The sequence below is a fragment of the Dermacentor variabilis genome, chromosome 8 (assembly GCF_050947875.1).
Source record: "Dermacentor variabilis isolate Ectoservices chromosome 8, ASM5094787v1, whole genome shotgun sequence".
Lineage (NCBI taxonomy): Eukaryota > Metazoa > Arthropoda > Arachnida > Ixodida > Ixodidae > Dermacentor > Dermacentor variabilis.
This window is the reverse complement of record NC_134575.1, coordinates 127133718-127139717: the sequence shown is the minus strand read 5'-3', so window position 1 is coordinate 127139717 and position 6000 is coordinate 127133718. Positions and strand designations below refer to the sequence as shown.

Here is a 6000-nt window from a genome sequence, read left to right as displayed (position 1 = left end):
GAAACACTCGTCAATAAACGATTAAGCAAGTGCATCAAAGTAGGATAAGAACTTTGGAGGTTGAGGGACCACTTGTTATGGCTCTACATAAATACGTTGCACAGGGTTTGACTTGAAAGCTCCGGTTATAATGCGGATGCCTAAATGGTGAACAGAATCCAGGATCTTAAAAGAACTGGGTGCACCCGACTGATAGAGTAGCGCACCGTAGTCAATTCATGAAGCAATGAGACTTTTGTATATGTTTAGCAAGCAGCTCCTGTCACGGCCCCATGTTTTGTGCGACACAATTTTCAGAATGTGTATTGCTTTTAAACAATTACCTTTGGGATATTTCATGTGAGCTATTCATGTTTCTAGATATGTGTAGATATTTTATATTTTTATCGGTGTTGCAGATAGTTTTTGCGCGTTGTATTTAAGAGAGATTAATTTTCCCACAGAACCACTTACGAGTGGTGTGATGCGTGCCTTTCTTTTTTCCATTCAGCGGTCGAGAGGTTCCCGCAATTCCGTGGCTGCTTGGTACGTCGCTTGGCTGGGTATCGTATTCATCGCCTCTTGCGGGGCGCGGGACACTCGCGCTCATGAGTGGTTTCGTCACCTTGAAGGCGTCGTCTCGCGGGAAGAGACCCTCGATGCCAACAACCCAGTGGTCGAAGGCCCCTTCTTCGGAGATGGCGGAGCAGCGCTAGCAGCTGTCACCGAGGGGGTGCATGGCATCACCGCCGGCTCACTGTCGGTGGGCCGGCGAGTCGCCGGAGGCCTTTGTGGCGATGTCCTCTGACGCGCCAGTTCGGCAAAGTTCTTCCTTGGCAGGTACAATATGTCCTTGCATGCCTTATTGAACATTATATTTTCCTTTCCTTTGATTCCTATCATTTATTTTTCCTCTTTCTAGGTAGGGCACCACCGCGAGAATGCGGTGTGCTCGACATCGCAGTTTACAAAGTGAAAAGTATTTTCACAAGATTCGAAAAGTGTTCATGAGCACGGTATTTTGCGCACGTTTGGCGTCCTCGGCCGTTCTGTGAACTGGGACCTAATCTCTGGTACTTCAAGTACGAACGGTCGACCGGTCTTGCAGCATCTGCGCATGCGTGATGTGCATGCGCGCGCGCGAGTTTTTGCGCACCGGTAGTCGTACGTGTGCTTTGGCCTTAAGACGCGCGTTCCTAGGCTGAGCGTCAGTGTCCCTCGGTGTAGCCGCGCGAACGCGCTCGTGCAACTACTCGCACGTACACCCGGCCACAAAAGTTTACGGACCAGGGAAGTGTAGAAAACGTTGAATTTCCAAGCAGTCTGTAGCAGTAGCCAGTAGAACTGTATACGACTGTGTTGTTAACATATTCTAGTCGATGCCCGAAATGCAAATACCAGGTTGCGTTGTGAAGTTGGGGAGATATTCAGCTTTTTTCTCAAATTTTATGGTCCGTAATATTTTATGGCTGGGTGTACGTCATCGTATTGTTCCACACCGGGCTCCGAAGCCGCTCATCCTGCCAGCGTTCCCATACTGCCCCTCCCTCAGCAAGGCGCTGACGGCACTGGCGCACTCCCACTCGGTGCGGTGCTTCAACTTTTTACAGCCAAGCTTCATATAGCTACACTCCGTCGGTTGTCGATGTCCGTCGTTCTACGCTGCGCGTCATATACACATTAAAAAAAATTTCGTCTCCAGTATTTGTCGAATGGTCTCTAGCTCTCAATATATTGTAGGTATCTTGGAAAAAATTGTACTCAAATTAGCCGCTAATCAGGCTCTATCATTACGCTGAGTTTAATACTTTTGCTTATTAGTTAGTTGGCAGTGAAGTAAAACTTATAATTCTCGTCAACTGTCAGCACATGGCCGTCTATAGAACAGGTATGGTTAAAAAAAGCCTCTAAATGTTGTTTTATCAAAACTATCCCAAAGCAAACTGCATAAAAATTAGCCGGTAAAACGGCTCTAACATCACGTCAATTTTTATCAGCTTTTTACAATTACTAGGCTCACAGGGAAGTTGTAAGTATTGTGGAATTCCCTTCTGCTGTGAATTCATGGGCTTCTGCGATAGCGAAAAGGACAGCCCCTAGTTTTCATAATAATAATAATAATAATAATAATAATAATAATAATAATAATAATAATAATAATAATAATAATAATAATAATAATAATAATAATAATAATAATAATAATAATAATAATAATACCTATATATGCATAAATGCGTCGGTTCAGGTAAAACAACACACCATCGCTTCGCTGCTGGTCCTTCTTCAAAGAGTGGAAGGGCTGATGAATTTTTAAACTCAATATATTGTGAAATGAATACACGTATCGAGTTGGGGCCAAAGTTAGCTTTAGGTAGTATCGTAGTCGTCGGACTCATATTAAAGCAAAGCTTTGTTTGCCTATTCTCCCGACTTTTCCAGCACCGTTGCTGCTGTTACGGTCTCGCCGCACGTGGCGCTGAGTTTCTTCCAGCACCACTAGGTGACGCTCCTGCTCCTGGTCGGCAATCGAGCATTGATTACTGCCTGATGACAGAATGAATTCTTGATAAGTTGAGAGAAATTGTCATTGAAAAGGCAGGGTTTAGCAGCATAGGGAGTGACCGTAAACGCATCATTTTGAAAATGGGATATGTAGTCGGGAAAGAGAGCAAGGACTGCAAAATTGCCAGTCCACACTTGAACGCTGAGAAAAAAATAACTATAGTCACAAGAGTCGAGCAAAACCTTGGCAAATGGCCAAGCAAAGAGAGGGAACATGGTGAGCTTCTCAGTTTAATGATGACAGAAATAGGAATAGAGAAGCAACATAGTCGATGGAAAGGAAAAAATGAAACCGAAAAGCTGGTGGAACAGGGAAATACTACAAGCGATCTCCGAACGACAGAAAGCCTTCCGTGGGCGCAGGCAGGCAAAAAACCCAGTTGCCGCAAGATGAAGTAGCCAGGAAATAAGAAATAAACAGAGAGAAAAATCTGTGGTTCAAATGAAGGCTCAAGCAAAGATAAAAGGTGAAAGTGAACGTTTGTTGTCAGTAATACGTGAACCTAGATTATTTTGGAACCACATAAACTTATTGGGCAGGAAGCCCGAAACAATACAACCACATATCCTAGACGAAGATTGAAATAAACAGGAAGGGGACCCGTTATTAAATTACATCCGAGAAATAAGAGCCGAATCTTTCTAAGGCAGTGACGATGTTGCAATTTAAAAAAGAGCGTGGAAGAGAACCAAATGTTAGATGAGCTTACACTGACAAATTTCAACTGGAAGAAAGCCGTACAGAGGATTCCGAAGCGGAGAGCAACTGAGTTAGAAGAGGTTCCCGCTAGGCTGATAATTGAATTAGGTCCAAAAAGTAGGGAAGCTCTGTTAAAAGCGGTAGAATAAACTTTACAAATGGGCGATACCAGGCAGTTGGCGACAAAGTAGAATAAATTTAATTTATAAAGGTAAGAGGAGAAGCATAGAATTCATTCAATTCACATAGACCCCCGACCATTAATATAGAGGTTAGCAATGCAGGAAATTAAATAAATGCTGCAAGCATGGGCAGAGAATAATGGCATTTTGGGAGAACTTAGGAATGGTTTCAGAATAGGTAGGCGTTTGGATGATAATTTATTTGTTCTTGCTCAGTGTATAGAAATGTCAAGAGTAGAAATCAGACCGCTATATGTGGCCTTTTTACACATCACAGGTGCGTATCATCTCAGGTGCGCATCACACGTGCCTTGGCGGTAGTCCGCCTCATCCCTCGGCTCCTGTGCAGACCATGGTGTCAGAAGTGGGATCCCGCCGTTAACACTCACATGCCTGACACGGAATCCACCCCCGCCAAGACAACCGAAGCGAAAGTGCACATCGTTCATGCTGGCGCATCTGGTCTGCGCCCACCGGAGAACTTCACGTTTTCAAACACGGAAGAATGGCCAACGTGGATCTCGACAGAAAAGGATTACGCTTTCGTGGCCGGCCTCCACAGAGCCGGTGACGAGGCCCAGGTTCGGACGCTTTTTTACTGTATGGGACCACAAGGCAGGACCATTCTTTCCTCCTTGGGGGTGTCAACACCGGAAGCGCTTTCTTTCACTGCCATCAAAGAAAAGTTGGATTCGCACTTCGTGCATCCAGTAAATGAGATATACGAAAGTCGTCGTTTCCACCGCCGCACTCAGCAGCCAGGCAAATGTGTGGATGACTTTTTTTCGGCAAAACGCAACCTGGTAATGCGCTGCTGCTGTAACAGCCCGCTCGTCGAGGACCACCTTGTTCGGGACAGATTCGTCGTAGGCATATGTGACGAGAAACTGTCTGATGGATTGTGCCGGTGCAGAAAACTTACTGCTGAGGAAGCACTGTGCATACACGAGGACGCAGAAAAAGAGCGGTTATCGCGCGCCAGATTGACTATGGATAACGCTCTTGTCGAAACGCTAATAATCGACTCGGCTCGGCGAAACGATACGCCCACTTCTTCGCCACGTTTCCGCAACCAGTCTGACCACCCGGCTAGGTTATCCTGCGGCTTTTGTGGACGACAGCGTCACTCTCGAAAAGACTGCCCAGCCAGAAAATCAGTTTGCCACTACTGTAGAAAACTAGGACCTTTCGCCGAAGTGTGCATGAAGAACACAAATGAGCGACTGGGTTCATCGAACTTCACAACGTGTATTCCCGACGAGCAAGGTACATAGACATACTAGTGAACGGGCACCCGGCCGAGTTTAAGATAGACTCTGGTGCTGAAGTCTCTGTTGTCTCGCCGTCTTTCCCAGGCCGACCGCGGTTGCAGGATAATGCTGAAGGAGAAGTCTTGGGCCCTGCCGAACAGAGTCTGCACGTTCTTGGTACCTTTAAAGCAACCTTACAGTGGGGTGATAAGTCCACAGTGCAGACCTTGTACGTGGTTGAACATCAGCGCACTCACCTGCTTGGGCTCCCTGCAATTGAAGCCCTTGGTGTTGTTCACTTCCTGGGTTCTGCCGAGTGCGTTCATTCACCCCCAGCCAAGATTTTCCAAGGGTTGGGAAAATTTCGGCAAGCCGAATATCGCATTCGCGTTAAACCCGGCGCTCGTCCATTTTCCCGGAGTGTTCCAAGGCGAATTCCAATTCCTTTAAACGACGTTGTCAGGAAAGCGCTAGACTACCTGGAGTCGCAGGACGTCATAAGGAAGGTAGCGGCGCCAACTGAGTGGTGCTTCGGGCTTGTATTCGCGCCCAAATCATCGGGCGGCTACAGAATCTGCGTCGATCTGAGCAAGCTGAACGAAGTCATCGAAAGGGAGCGCTCCATCTTGCCGACGGTGGAACAGATCCTCGGCCAATTGCGTGGAGCGCGAGTATACTCCAAGTTGGATGCGCGGTCTAGTTTCCATCAGGTGAAGCTTAGCGCTGACAGCCAGGAGCTCACGACATTTATAACGCCGTTCGGCCGGTACTATTACAAGAGGCTCCCTTTCGGTATAGCCACGGCACTGGAGTATTTCCAGCAGTTAATCTCGAGGGTGCTTGAGCGCTTGCCTGGAGTCGTGAAGCTGATTGATCACATTCTAATGTTCGGGAAAGGTCGCCAACAGCACGACGAGCGTCTGGCTGCAGTCCTAGCTCGCCTTGAGGAGGAGGGTGTCACCCTTAACGAAAGGAAGTGTGCGTTTTGGGTCACTTCGGTCAAGTTTCTTGGAGTAGTGATTGGGGCAGACGGGATCTCGCCAGACCCGGACAAGGTGAAGGCTGTCGGAGATCTGTCGCCACGGACCGACATCAGCGTAGTACGACGATTGCTGGGAATGACCAATCACGTCGCACGGTTCATACCTCACTTGTCCGACGTTACGGAGCCGATTCGTTCCGTCCAAAACAAGAACGGCACCTGGACTTGGGGTCCCAGTCAAGGAAAGGCTTTCTCACGCCTCAAGTTGCTGTTGAGCTCCGACACATGCATGGCAAAATACGATTCTTCCTACTACACTGTAGTATCCGCGGAAGCCAGCTC

The 6000-nt window shown here is 47.4% G+C and overlaps 1 protein-coding gene across 1 annotated transcript in view; it reads left to right on the top strand.

The window, feature by feature from the left end:
• Positions 1–494: 494 nt before the first annotated feature.
• LOC142590775 (glutathione hydrolase-like YwrD proenzyme) overlaps positions 495–6000 on the top strand; it is a 127294-nt gene continuing 121788 nt past the window's right edge. The window contains exon 1 of the mRNA XM_075703194.1: positions 495–525. The gene's annotated coding sequence lies outside the window, so the exon portion shown is untranslated. The remainder of the gene's footprint in view (positions 526–6000) is intronic.